Genomic DNA, 14,551 nt, shown 5'->3' with positions numbered 1-14,551 from the left:
CATCTAGGGATTAAGAGTATGTGACAGATTAAGGAAGTTTATCCCTTTAAGCATGAAAACTTTTTTTTTGGTTTTTTAACAATCTTAGATGGAAATCTCTTTCAGATACGTTACACGCTCACCCATCTTCCTTTTTGTCTTTCCCTCCTGATTTCTTAAATTCTCAGTGCTGCACAGAGTTTACTCTTTTCCTCGGGGCTCAGGGCAACATTGCAGCAGAGGCTTGCTGTTCTAGATAACCACCCGAGACTGCCCAGTTCCACCCCCTATTTCCCTTCCACACCCAAAATAGAAAGACCATTTTTTTTTTTTTTTGCTGATTATAGGAACAATAGATATTTGTTAAAAATTTTAAGTAACATAGAGCTCTATAAAGTAAGAAGATAACAATTTGGAACATGTCCTTTTAGAATTTTTAAATGCTCATAAATGCTAACTTTTATGAGCTTCTACTTCCTAGTCTATAAAATGAGGATAAAGCTACCTTCTGGGGTTGTTGTCAAGGTCAACTGAGCATTTAGCAAAGTGTCTGGCATATGGCAGGTGTTCAGTAAGTGTTCATTCTCTCCCCCAACCTTCCCTTTGGTGAACTGGTTTAGGGGGTTGCATGATTTTAAATGTTAGCTCCACGGACTCTACTTTCACTGATATCGGTGAATATTTATTGAAATGTGACCATGTGTACCAATAGCAACATAATTGAATACTTTCCATGTGCAAAGTCTATTTTAATACTCATACCTATGAGGCAATTACTATTGTCTCCCCCATTTTACTGAAGAAACTCTGGCTTAAAAAGGCTAAAGGCTAAGTAACTTGCCAGAGTCATATAGCTAGAGCCAGTGCGGGGTAGAACCAGGTATCACATGGAGGAAATCTGATACCAGATCCCATGTGTTTGATCACTTCGTTATTTTGCCTCCCAACAGACTGCAAGGATATAAGCAGGAAGTATATCAAGCATCTAGGTGGGGAGGTAAAACAGGCAGATGGGCACTAATGCCTAAGCTCCACATGGCAGACTCCCACTTCTCCATCTCTAACCTTGACCCTCTCCTGTTCTTAGATGCTCCACTCTTACTTCAATCAATTCAACCTAACCTTCTTTACCAATGCCATGCCCATTCCCATGCCCACCAGTGAGTGCCCCCACCACCGCTCTTCTCCTCTCAGCAGTGGAATCTTGGTACCATGCTTCCCTTTCTTGGCAAGTATTATCCTTCATTGTCACAATGTCCTTTCTTTTCTTTGAAAGGTCTCCTGCAGACCTCATCTCTAATCAATTCTTTTGGTCAAGGCTTTATTACTTCTTGTCTGGATAATGACAAAAATTTCACACCCCCACTTTTTGTTCACCCCTTCTTTCAGTCTATTCCTGTGACACAGCTGCTTGTCATGCCACCATCATGCCTATGACATTGATCAAGCTGGGCTCTGATGCTCCTTTATGTGCAGACTCATTTTCTGTTGCTCACCATGTGAAATGTCTCCCCCAGACCTTATCTTTCAGTATCTCCTATCCCACCCGTGCTCATTCTTGCCCCCCAAGACATTGCACCCATCTTCTTTTTATTCCTGGGCTGCCACTTCCAAAGTGTCCCCCACCCTACTCCACTCTTCCTCTGGAGAAAAATTCAGTTTCTCAGTATTCATAGAAATACAGATTTTTAGAACCAGAATATTTTTAGGAGAGAGACCATCCACTCTCCTACACTTTAAAAAAATGTGTCCCCAGAAGCTGTCTTTTTATTTAAGACTCAACTAAAGAGGTACTTCCTCCATGTCACTGACTGACTCTTCAAAGAACTTGATGTTCTCCAGTGCTTTGAGTAATGTTTGTTCTGTTTGCTCAGCTGGACGTCAGCTTTCTGAGTGTGGGAACCACATGTTCTTGCTTCTCGTACCCCACAGCACCCAGCACTGGGCCTTGCATACAGAATTTGCTCAACAGATAGTTATTAATGGATGAATCAGTGAGGCAGACAATTATATAAATTAAGAGCATCCCATAGGGACTGCAGTAATTAGGAAAGACTTCATGAAAAATTAAGATTGGTGATGGGCCTTGAAGGATGAGCATTCTGATTTATTTTGTCCAGAAACAAAAATTCAACCTGCAAAAGGGTTTTTGCATTGCTTCAAGGTGTAAGGGGTGATCTGGGAGACATGAGGAGTTACATCCTTCTCATGGCTTTACATAGCATTCACATGCTGCTGACTCTGAAATGTAGCTCTCTAGCCCAAACCTATCCCTTGAACTTCAGACTTGTATAGGCACTGGCCTGCTGGACAGCTCCATCTCATAGGGACAACTCAGATTTCTCAGGTCCCAAACTGAGTTCCTGACCATCACAGCTCTTCCCTTTTCCACTTGCTCCATCCAGAGTCTTTCCATCTTAGTAAATGTGCTTCCACCCTCTTATTTGCTCAGGCCTCAAACCCCAGAAACACCCTAGTTTGTTTGTGCTTTTTTTGTTTTGTTTTTGTTTTTTACAATTGACATCCAATTCAACAAAAAGCCCTGTTGATTATACCTATACCTATCCAGTATCTGACTTTTTACCACTTCTGCTACTACCTCCTACCTGGTCTCCCTGCTTTCCTATTTACCAACTCTACCATGTAGTCTCAATACAGCAACCAATGTTAATCTTGGAAAAGCATAAGCCAGCAATGGCTCTCCATTTCTCTCAGAAAAAAAGCCAAAGCCCTTATAATGGCCTACACATATAGGGTCCCAGCAACTCTCTGACTTCATCTCATATGTCTCTTCCTTTGCTTAATCATTCCAAACACACCGGATGCCTTGCTATTGCTCTACCTTGCTAGGCATGCTCTGGCCTCAGGGCCTTGGAACTTGCTGTTTCCTCTGCCTGAACCACTTATTCCTGAGGTATCTGCTATGTTGATTCTCCCACCTCCTTCAAGCTTTTGCTCAAATGGTGGGTTACTGTATATCCCTGTTTGCTTAGGACAGTCCTAGTTTGCACCTGTTTTCCAGTGTAATTATGAATAGCTTCCCCTTGCACTCTTAAACGTTTCCCAATTTGGATGATAAATTATATGTTCATCCTACTCAAAGGTTACCTTCTCAATGAGGTCCACCCTGATCATCCCACTTAAATTGTGCTGTCCAATGGTTGATATTCCCCACTTCCCTTACTCTGTTCTATATTTTTTCTATTGCACTTCTCATCCTAAAACTTTTTATATAAGTTGCTTACTTGTTGAGTTTATTATTTATTAATAATCTGCCTCACTTCACAAAGAGAGGAATTTTAGTCTATTTTATTGATTGATTATATTCCTATCACCATTCTAATGCATAGTAAGAATTCAAAAAGTGCTTGCTTAATGAAACAATTCATTTTGGAAGGCAAAATGGTGGGATTTATTAGGACTTCACATCATTTATGAGGAAAATAAAGCTGAATATGTGATGTAAAACTGCTTAGAAAATTCAGGATGTGTGTTGCTAACCTGCTTACAAAGGATTTTGAGGTAACTTATTAAAATAAAGATTTGATATGTGGGGAGCATGATCCAGGAGTGTGTATGTTAAAGGTAGAGAACGAGGTTGGGTAAAAGGATGAGGAAGTAGTTGTACTGGGAATCAGAAACTAGGGTTGATTGTTGCAATTGATATAAAACTTAATACTGAACTTCCTGGAAGCCCAGGAACAAGGAAAAATATCAGATTACATAGCTCTGCTCCCTCCCCCATGGCCTGATATAAAAGGAGGACATTGGTTCAAACATATACTTCCAAGTTTTACATTTCAATAGGAAAATACCATGTTGATTTTTCTAAGTTGGGTAACCACACATCCAGGATAGTCACAGTGTACACATATTGTCTCAGGAAACCTGTTTATAGTGCCCCCTTTCACACACAAAGTGTTGTTATGGGTTCACTCAGCAAGATAGACCACTGACTCAGAATTTAAATTTAGGAGCCTTTATTAAGCTGGCCAGCTGACTACAGTCACAGCACCCTGCCGAAGCAGAGGCTGAACTGCAGCGCTGACTGCAAGAGTTACATTTTATTATTAAATTTTGTGGAGGCCCAGAGAAAAATGTGTCTTTCAAATTCTGGGCCCCCCCAATATGGAGGAAACTCTCTTTATGTATACTTTTTCCAGTCTTTTGTCTCCCAAATTTGGAATGAGACTTCCGGCTTCTGAGAAAGAAGGCCTGCGTGCTGGGAAGGGGCCATGAGACCATGAGGTAACTTATTAAAATAAATCAAGGCCTAGCCTGATGTCAGTACCTTCCTATCTATGTGTTTTAGGAACAGACAGCACAGCATGACCCATCTGGCCAAAGTGCCAGATATGCAGCCCAGCACAGTGTCTTGTTTGCATGCTTATAAGGTCACACTCTTTGTGACATCAAATAACATGATAGATAATGGTTTCAATATCTGCCTTTACAGAGGGGATTCGGACAGGTTCTTCATATGACCTTTGGAAAGACCAAGGCCTGGAGGATGAGCTGGGCTCCTTTGAGAATCAAGACATTCTTTGAGAGACACAGAGTTCCATACTTGCTCAGACACAACTAGATTTTGGGGAAGTTTCTACTGTTAAGTTCTGCCACTATCTGGCTCTTGACACTTGCATGATGTCAAGGCCCTTGTTTACCAAAAATTTCAACAACAGGGAACCCCTTCTTGGCTCATTTCTCATCCTTGGCTTTTGAAAGTGGCTGGTGAGGTCAGCTGGAGAATTTTTATTGAATCTCTTGGGGTTCTGGGGAAGTTTTTATGCCTGTTACTTCCTAAACAGATTTGTGGATCTTTTTAATGGGACTGAGTACATGTCCCCTCCCATCCACTAACAAGATTTCTTTTTCAGGGAACAATAGTATCCAGACCACCATGTGATATATTTTCCATGAAAAATCAAATGCTTCATTTTACAATATTCAAAAAGCCACTTGACTCAACTCAAGACATTTTTTTAACCTTCAGTCTAACAGTACTGTTTGGGTTTGCAGCACTTCATACAATTCTCATCTCGAGTGGAATGACCTGGTTCTCTGTGTAGGCCCTTAAGTGGTGTGACCTTGGGCAAGTCCTTTTATCTCTCTGAGTCTTATTTCCTCAGGTGTAAGGAGAAGATATGAACTCTAATTCTATAGTCGCTTGTAGTTTATTGATATAATTCTCCTGGAGAGCTGAGAGGTTTGTTCACAAGTTGTAACCTAAATACAAGCACAGATATCTATCTTTCTTAAATAGCTGGGATTCTAGGCTCTCAATACCAAGAGTTCCTCCAAGTTCAACCAGCCAGGACCAGCCTGAGGCCTAATTAATAGGCATAAAAAGCTTGACTACTTCCTTCCTCCTTTCTTCTTACCTTGTCACTCTCCTTTTTCTTGGTTCAAGAAGGCTCTTCAACAATGACAAGGTAAGTCAGAACTAGGGTCCTTATGCAGGTCCCAATTTCAAGAGTTTCATCCCATCTCCCTCTCCATCCATTAGTAAGAATGGATATAATATATCCATTACAAAAATCCTATATAATAAAGAGCTAATATGCAAATGGTCATCATGCCCTTGTGCCCTCAAGCTGAGGACCTGAGGTCGGGCCAGGGGACCTGAGGCTGCACCCCCTCCACCCTGCAGGGCTTGACAGGGGTGGGGCTGGCCAGGTCTGGGTGTTGTGTGATTTCAAGGCACGCACGGGTGGGCAGGGACTTGACTCTGGGTCCCGCGGCGTGCCCCAGACTCTGACAGGAGGGAGATTTTCACATACATTTTACTAATTTTCTTTCACCTCTGACATTTCTATTATAGGGAAAAGGTAAATAGCAATATTAAAATATTTCCTCTAATTAATTCCCTTTTAATGTGCACAAATTTCGTGCACTGGGCCACTAATGTATTATATTTTCAGAACACTGACCATATGCCATGTACAAAGTATTTTGCCACATTTAATTCTCACAACAATCCCATGAGACAAATATGATAGTTGTTCCCATTTTGGAAGTGAGGGCCTAAGTCCAAGGAAGGTGAAAAGACTTGCCAAAAGCCACCCAACTAGGATATAACAATACAGCATTGCAACCCAGTTCTGTGAGCTCTGAAGTGCACCTACTTAAGCCATATAAGCTTCCCAGTTACATCTGTGGTCTGTTTTCAAGATGGCAGCCATTAATGTGATCCATGAAGCGTGGGCTAAAAGGAGGGGACACCATTCATCTACCATTTCTTCTAACCCAACATGACCAATGAGGTGATTTCCTGTGAGTTAGAAGGGGAGAGAAAGGAGAGCCATCCTTCTGAACTCTAGTGCTCAAAGGGCTCTAAGGCCTCACCAACCTAAGCCTGGGGCACATGGGAGAAGGGACCAGCCTCTTTGCCTTGCAGAGTGGGCAGAAGCTGAGCTGTGAAGATGAGTCTAATACCCTGTTTTCTCACCTCAGCTGCCAGGTTCCTTCCTGTTCAAAAGCCACTGAAGTGGATGCAAAAGGCAACCAGAGCCTGAAGCCTTGGCACCTCCCCCACCTGCAAAGGTCAGATAGTCTTCTTGGGAACACAGCAGAGGAAGCAATGTCCTCAGACACCCTGGGCTGGGAGATGACTTGCTTCATTTTCTCCCTTCCCACAGAGCTCTAGCACCCATGCCAGTGAAGACTTTGAAGAAAGAGTGGATGGGGCCTCAGGTGCCGGCAGGAGAGGAGGCTGGGGAGGAAGAAAGGCTATGTCTGGTTTGGTCTTTCCCCACCATCCACAGAAGGCTCCTCCTTCACTTCGGAGCCTCCTAACCAGAAGTACAAATGAGACCCCCTGGGATCCCAAAATAGCTCCCCTCACAGCTGCACAGCATCCATTTATAGCACAGCCTCTCTGCAGCCTCGGGCTGCTCCTGAGATGGCACTTCTGAGGTCAGTGTCTGTGAAAACCAGCCTCAATGTCATTTGAGAACAGAAATGGTCATAAAGGACCTATTATGATCTTGTCAATGTTTTTTAGGACGTGCCCCAATCCTTAGAGACTTGAAAGGGCCACATTTGTTTTGACCCAGAGCCAGACCACTTTATGTCCAACAATAACCCAGAAGTGCATCAATGACCCAGAAGCGCATCAGGTCCCTTCCCCCAGTGCCCCACAGCAGGTGAGACTGTTCTGTGTGGTGGCAGCAGGAACACACAGTACCAATTTTATGCTTGGGCCTCAGGTCAAGTAACTCAGACACCCCCAGGGTACATCCACCAGTAGGCTTTATGTATCGGATGTTAATTTATTAACAATGAAAACCACGGCCATTCATTGACTTCATCCACTCACGTGACTCATACCAATTCTGAATGTCAAATTACAGAGCAAAGAGACAACCTTAACCCCTATGCGCTGTGTCTGTAATACCTTCTCAACCCTGATTTAAAACAAATGAACTTTCTCACACTTGGCTTATTTAGAAAGGGGATGAAATGTGTCGCCCATTCATAACTAAATGTATTTTGCTTTTTCACTGGACACAGGAGTACCAAGAAATGAGTATGCAGCCAGAGACCCAGATGCTACTAATGTTGAACATGCAAAATATACAGGTATCAAAATAGTGCTCATGGAAAGCCGGGTACTGAAGGCAGTGAGAACCTTGTTCACCTTTTCTAATATTAATACTAATCAAGGACATTGGTTGAGCACGTTCTCTCTGCAAGGAGCTGTGCAAAGAAAGCCCTTTGCTTCCAGAATCTCCTTGGCTCCCTATGATTACCTTGCAAGGTGGGTCCAATGATCATTTCTATTTTTCAGATGAGGCCACTGAGGCTCAGAGAAGGTAAGTTACTTCCTTCCAAGGTCATACAGCTACTAGGTGGCCCAGTGAAGATCTGAAACTGGCACTTAGTTCGGGTGGCCATAGCTCAGGTGGTCAACACTGTGTGCTGTTGCCTGGTCTCCTTCCACTCAGCTGTGTGTTTGCTGTAACAGCCAAGTTGGCTTCACAGATCAATGTTGCAGCTTCAGGCAGGACAGGAGAACTGACATTGCTAACACAATTTGCTTTATATTTATTTAAATGCTGTTTGGGCTATGACTTCATTGGGTCTCTCCTTCATCCTTGCTTTTTGGTTTGGTTTCACTCCTCTGTCAGGAATTGTGTGGTCTTCCCTCCTCAAATTCCTGAACTGCTGATTCAGCACCAATGCCTTGTGCTGTTCTCCCAAAGGACAACTGGGTTGTCCTCTAAGTTGTACCATAAAATCGCTCCTCGCCATATGCCCTCCCTGGAAGGAAAGGGGAAGGGCTATTACCCAATAGTTTCTTCAGAGTGAAAAGAAGAAAGGAAAACACACGCTGAGCTTCAAGATCCTCAAGCTCATTTTTGAGGTGACTTCTTCCCAGACTCAGCTTCAAATGGACCAAATGGACCGGGGAACACTGCCTGCCTGCCTGCCCCCTCAGAAAGGAAAATCCAATTGTAAATACTATCTGCACTTCTAAGAACATTTGAATGGTAATACCCAAGCAATTACTTTCCTTTCAAGATCATTAAACACAAATCAGAGTGGTACTTTAATAGGGCAGCCAATGTCGTTAATGGTGGGGAGGGTGGCATAAAGTGTAAGTTTTCCCTCTAATGGCTGAATGTTTACATTATTGCCCTTTCTGAGAAGCTTCGCTGGTAGTGAGGGGGAGTACTCAATGCTCCAGAGACATTTCTAGGCTTTCTCGCACCCCAGAATTCCCCCTTCTTTTGCCACCTTCAGAGCATTTGGAGGAATGGCAATCGTCACTGTGGCCCATGATAGCTCCATCCACCCCCCTGTTACCCACAGTCTCCCTCATCCAGCTTCTCCCCATGAACACCAGAGGGGCCCAGGGAAGAAGGTGGTCTCTGGAAGGAATAAACAGTGGTTTTTACATAGGAGGCTCCACTCTCACGACTGGGATCCAAGCTCTTCCCTAGCTTCCTCCTATTTTAGGGAACAGAGGTGCTTTAAAGAGGTGCCAGAGGAACCTGTCCAGGTAGAGGGATGGATCCTTTGAGAAGAGAGGCCTGTAGAACTTGTTATCCCCTTCTCCCTGACTCCCTGGTCCCCAGTGGCATCTCTGAGACCACAGAGAGACAAGCTGTTGCCCAGTAGAAGGTGGGCACTAAAGTCCGTGTAGGGGCTCCTGGTAGGCACACTCACCAGAGGTGCTGACCCCAGGTATAGGGTGGACCATCCCTCACCTCGCGCTGCTGAGCTTCTGCCAGTCCCTTTGCTGGTGGCCACATAGCATGTCCTAGGGCCCTCCCTTGGCTCCCTGTAAAAGTGACCTGAATGGGTGCCAATGGTGTGAAGTCTCAGGTTCACCCAGAAGGTGTCCCTGAACATTTCTCCTGCCTGGCAGTTGGGGTCTGAGAGTCCTTTGACAGGGTCTGATGCCTTTCACTGTTCATTGAGAAATTGGACTGCAAATAGGGTGTTGTGGGGCTATTTTCCTTTAAATTTGTGGTTTAGAATATTTTTATTTTTTTTAACTTTATTGAGGAATAATTGACAAATACAATTGTACATACTTAATGCATACAGTATGATTATTTAATATACATATACATATACATATACATATACATATACATATACATATACATATACACTGTAGAATGACTTGTTTCATTTTGACCTGTATTTCTAGAGCATGGAAAATAGAGTATGCCTAGGTTGTCATTTCTAAGGAGCAAAGTAGTCAGGGGCACAGGCTTTAGAATCAGATAGCTCCAAGTTTTAGTTGGCTCAGTTGCTTTTATGTGACCAAAAGCAGTTTGTTTAAAGTCTCTAGGCCTTGATTTCTTTACCTATAAAATGGAGGGGAGGGCCCAGAGGCTGATAATACTGATTTCACAGGGTGGTTATGAGGATTAGATGTATGTAAAGTTGTTCAAAAAGGCTGCTTCATGGTAAGTACTTAATGGTCATTTTTCTGTTCTGGAATCAGCTGTCTGCCTGCTCCAGACACTTCCAGCACTGAATGTGTAGACATAACAAAGTGGTACAGTTACTTCCAAGGTTTATGTGACTGCTGTCATAGTCATTCTTAGTATCAGCTTTAGATAGAAGGGGGAGACCAAGCAACAAGCCCTGCTGAGTTCGCAGCTCTGCAGAGAACTGCTGCATCCCCGTCTGTCCCAGGGGAGTGTGACAGTGAGGAAGCAAATACTCCCCAGTAGTCGTGCTTCTCTGGGACAAATATTCACTTCACTTTTTTTCTTTCTTTTTGCTTGCAGGTCTCATCCAGGTAATGCCACAAGAATTGTCCTATTCATATCTATTCAGTACACTACTCTAGCGATGGAGCCCAGAAGATGCCTTACATTCATTGACCAAAAAACAAAATGTCCAAAAAACATGGCTTTCCAATGGGCACAGAGTGATAGGAAGTTTGGCATTTGGGAGAGCTACGTTTGCCCAGGGCCACCAATGAGGTCCATGGTCCTGGAACATCTTTTATACTCAGATCAGCCAATAACAAACACAGTCATGTCCACCAATTTCATCAATGTGTCCCTCCCCTCCCCCAACTTCTCCTGCTCTGGCCTGGTTTGTTTACCTTTCTGATTCTTTTGGACAAGGACAAGATCAAACTCTGGGTACCTTCAGTGCCTAGTCTACTGGTTTAATCAAGAGGAGTGAGTATTCTGGCAACTGGAATCTCAATATTCTGCTCAAGAACCTCCATTTTTACCCCTGGAAAACACAAGTATCTAAAAAACATCATCTTGAGAAGTATTTATTTAAGGATTTGCCTTGAATCTTTCTCTAATAAAGCTAATTATGAAATGATACTCCCAGCAACAGCTATTGCTACTTAGCCCTGTGGAGGTAATAGTAGATCAGCAATAAAAGCTTTTAATGCGTTCTCATTTGAAGCTCACAGAATGGGTGATTGACACCTGCCCGGAGGGGTTCATGGCTGAGTCTCTGAGCTTTTGTATGCATTCACTAGTTCTCATGGTCCGAAGGAGGCAGGCCTGACATGTCCAAGTCAAGGCTGCCTGATTCTGTCAGGGAGCTGGAAGGTAAAGTTATCTTAAAAGTTTAATAACATCCTTTCCTTTATAAAATAATACCTGTTACTATAGCAAATTCGGAATCTTATTTATAAATAAGTAGGAAAAAAAAGAGAAGAAATCCATCCATAGTCCCACCACTTAAAGATAACCAATGTCAGCCTTTAGAAATACTTCTGTCCATTTTTTTCCTTTTCATGATTTTTTTAATTTATTGTACAGTGTGATTGTACAGTTCATACAATTTTTTCCTGCTCTTTTCCAGGAGCATAGCTATAAACATGTTATTGAAAACTTTTTACAAATGTAATTTTAATAACTAACATTTTGTTGTAAAATTTATCTGACCATTTTCATATATTGGAGATTTAGGTTGTTTCCAATTTCCTGTAATTACAAATAATGCTATAAAATATTTATGAGTATAAAACTTTTTTATTATTTAAGTCCCAGAATTAGAAGTACTGGGTCAGAAGGTAAACAATTTATAGCTCTTAATCTATAATGGATAGTGGAAATGTTATGTTGGCAAAGAGGGTGGACTTAATAGCTATTTTATGTTTCAAAGATTTTTCTTTTTCCTATATTTATGTGCCTTTCAAGGAACTACAAGACTTGCTAGGTATTGATTTTCAATATCAAACATTTGAGGTAGTGTATAATTCTCACCTTTCAAAAGGGTGGTATTTGTAAATAACATTAGAACCCAAATCAAACACACTTAAGCAAAAAGGACCATTTATTGGCTCATCTAATTAAACTCCAGAGGTAATATGCATTCAGGAATGGTTGGAACCAGGACCCTGGTTTTCTTTTCCCCATCCTTTGGCTTTTATTCTCTATGGGCTTAATTCTTAGGCGCTGTCTTTCCTTTTGCTCATAAGATTATGCTAGAAGCTCCATCTCCATTCCACCTTCCCAGCAATTCTAGTGGAAAAAGCTTACCTCTTTCCCACTAGTCCTAGCAAAATTCCAGAATTGAGACTTATTAGCTCTGATTGGCTTAAATTGATTCATGTGACTTGGTCAGTGGGATATTATACTCTGTTTGGCCCAGCCTGGCTTATCTGCTTTTCCCTAGAGCTGAACAAGGAATCCTTTCCACCTAGACCAAAACTGACTGTGTGTGGAAAAGAGATAGTCCCCCAAAAGAGAACGAGGAGGTGTCACCTGAAGAAGGGGGATGAATGCCAGCCAAGCAAGAACAAGTGTCCATTAAAAAGCACTCCTCTTTTATTGTGCTCCCTGGAGCTCTTCCTCTAACATATGCACCTCAAACGAGGTATTATTGCCTTGATAAAGGAGCTGAGCCCTCGTGACACTCTACGGGAGTCACATGATCATTAACACCAGGTAAACAGGCCACCGTGGAAGTCATTTCTAGGAAACCAAACCCATTTCTTTGCTTATTTGTTTGGCAAATATTTGTTTTAGCACCTACCTTGTATCAATTCAGCATTTATTTAGCTGCCGATGTTCTAGGTGCTGGGAACACAATGGTTCCTATCCAATCTTGCCTTCTAGTTTAACCTTTTGAAGGCTCTCATGAATTACCCAAGATGTCTCCAATGCACCCGGCTGTCCACAGGCCATGCATGTGTTTATTTACAGTTGGAATGGCTCATTGCTGCTCTGGCAGGCTGGGCTATAATTTGTTCAGGCACTTAAGCTTACTATTAAAAAAAACACTACTTCTTCACTAGTCTTAATTTGGCTGTTATGTTTGTAGTGGAGATTGTCTGTATGCAGCATTCAACTTAAATGCAGCAGAAATGTAAAATAGGGCATGTGAAAGAAAATAGGTAAGAATTGCTAATACATCCCTGCAAATGAATATAGCTTCTCATGTGGCCTTTGAAGGTATTTGCATAACCTAATTTCCCACACCAGAATTGCTGTTATTCATTCACATGCTGAAATCGTTCTAAAAGAGAGAGGAGTCATTTGTACTTTTAGTCATTGGTCATTTTACTTGAATATCACAACACATTTTAGTTAGAAACATCTCCCTAGAGCATAAATATCATGGAACCTGGTATCTGAAAGACGTATTGAAATTAGTGAATGAGTGTTCATTCATTCAGCAAACATTGATGGAGTCATGTGCTCTGAGAGCATTTTTGAGCCAAACGAAGATACTGAAGTCGACGAATCTTTCATGATGCAATGTCCCCAAATCTGAAGAGGAGTCAGCCAAGCAAAGAGGGCAGGGCATGGTGGATGCTGAATAAGAAGACTCTTCATGGACACACTGACTGTGTGACCCCAGAAGTCAGTTGTCTTCCTAACTTCATTTTGCTGATTTTGCACTCTGAGAAACAGGGTCAGGAAAGGTAAGGAAGAGGCCGAAATGTGAAGAGGTTAGGAGCTCAGGTGACAAGCTCCCTAAGACTTGCCTTTAATTGCTAGTTCCCTACTTACTAGCTGTGTGACTAGGGTGTTTCTCTTCTCTAATGTTAATGTTCACAACTGTAATTCGGGGTTCATATGAGGTCCATCTCAGAAGATTGCTATGAGAAACACCCTAGATACTGCATTGAAAGCACTTAGCTTAGTGCCAGGCATGTAACGAGGCCTCGGTAAATGCATTACTATATTTCTGCATTACTATTACTGTTACAATTATTGTTGCTATTGTTACCTCGGTTGACAACTTTAATTACTGTAGTAGGTGCCAAATTCTCTCACTTATTTCATATATATTTAGTGGGGCCCATTATCCACCAGGCACACACCAGATGGGGATAGAGCCGTGAACAAAGGGAAAGGTTCCTGCTGACAAGAAACTTAAAGCCCAGTGGAGACATACAAAATTAGCAAACAAACATATCTATAATAATAAAAGTGTAATATGCTAATTAGACTGGACATCCTTCCATATGTCCTTCCGTCCTTCCGGATGAAGCCGGGGCTGCGAGGGAAGCCTGGGTCCCAGGTGCCAGAGGGAAGCCGGTGCTGAAGGAAGGCCTACTCTTGCACGAATTTCATGCAACGGGCCTCTAGTACATAAATAATGTAAGTTCAGAGGTGAAATGTGCTCTGAAGGAAATAAAACAGAAAGTTGTAACACAGAGTGATGGAAGGTAGGGGGATCTTCAGATAGGCAGATATCTTGCCGAAGATGTAAATGCTGAGAAGACAGCAGTTAAGTCAAAGTCCTGAAGGAGGTCTCTGGCTGATGCCTACATTTCACTTATTCTAAGTTCATTTGCAACAAAACATCTTTTTGGAAAATGGCAATTTGGATTCAAGAAAGAAGGCTAAGGTCACTTGAACTGTAATACATTTAAAGACGTATCTGATACTAATACTACTCTGTCTTTTCTCTCTCTCTCTCTCTCTCTCTCTCTCTCTCTCTCTCTCTCACACACACACACACACACACACACACACACACACACACACACACTTCTTCTGAGATCTTAGGATTCATTTTTACAGCTACTTGAGGTATTAGATTAGTAAGTAACCCAGCTAACACGAGCAGAGCCTATAGCTTTACTTTGATGTAGAATTGAGCACAAAAGTATCTCTGAACA

At 42.2% G+C, this 14,551-nt stretch overlaps 1 long non-coding RNA gene across 1 annotated transcript in view; it reads left to right on the top strand.

Moving 5' to 3' along the window:
* LOC106727272 overlaps nt 1-10,831 on the top strand; it is a 74,175-nt gene extending 63,344 nt beyond the window's left edge. Inside the window, exon 3 of the long non-coding RNA XR_001363447.1 lies at nt 10,230-10,831. This is a non-coding gene — a long non-coding RNA (uncharacterized LOC106727272). The remainder of the gene's footprint in view (nt 1-10,229) is intronic.
* Nucleotides 10,832-14,551: the final 3,720 nt, after the last annotated feature.

The sequence above is a fragment of the Myotis brandtii genome, unplaced genomic scaffold (assembly GCF_000412655.1).
Source record: "Myotis brandtii unplaced genomic scaffold, ASM41265v1 scaffold399, whole genome shotgun sequence".
Lineage (NCBI taxonomy): Eukaryota > Metazoa > Chordata > Mammalia > Chiroptera > Vespertilionidae > Myotis > Myotis brandtii.
Note: the sequence above shows the minus strand (reverse complement) of the source record. Positions and strands in the feature narration are given on the sequence as shown.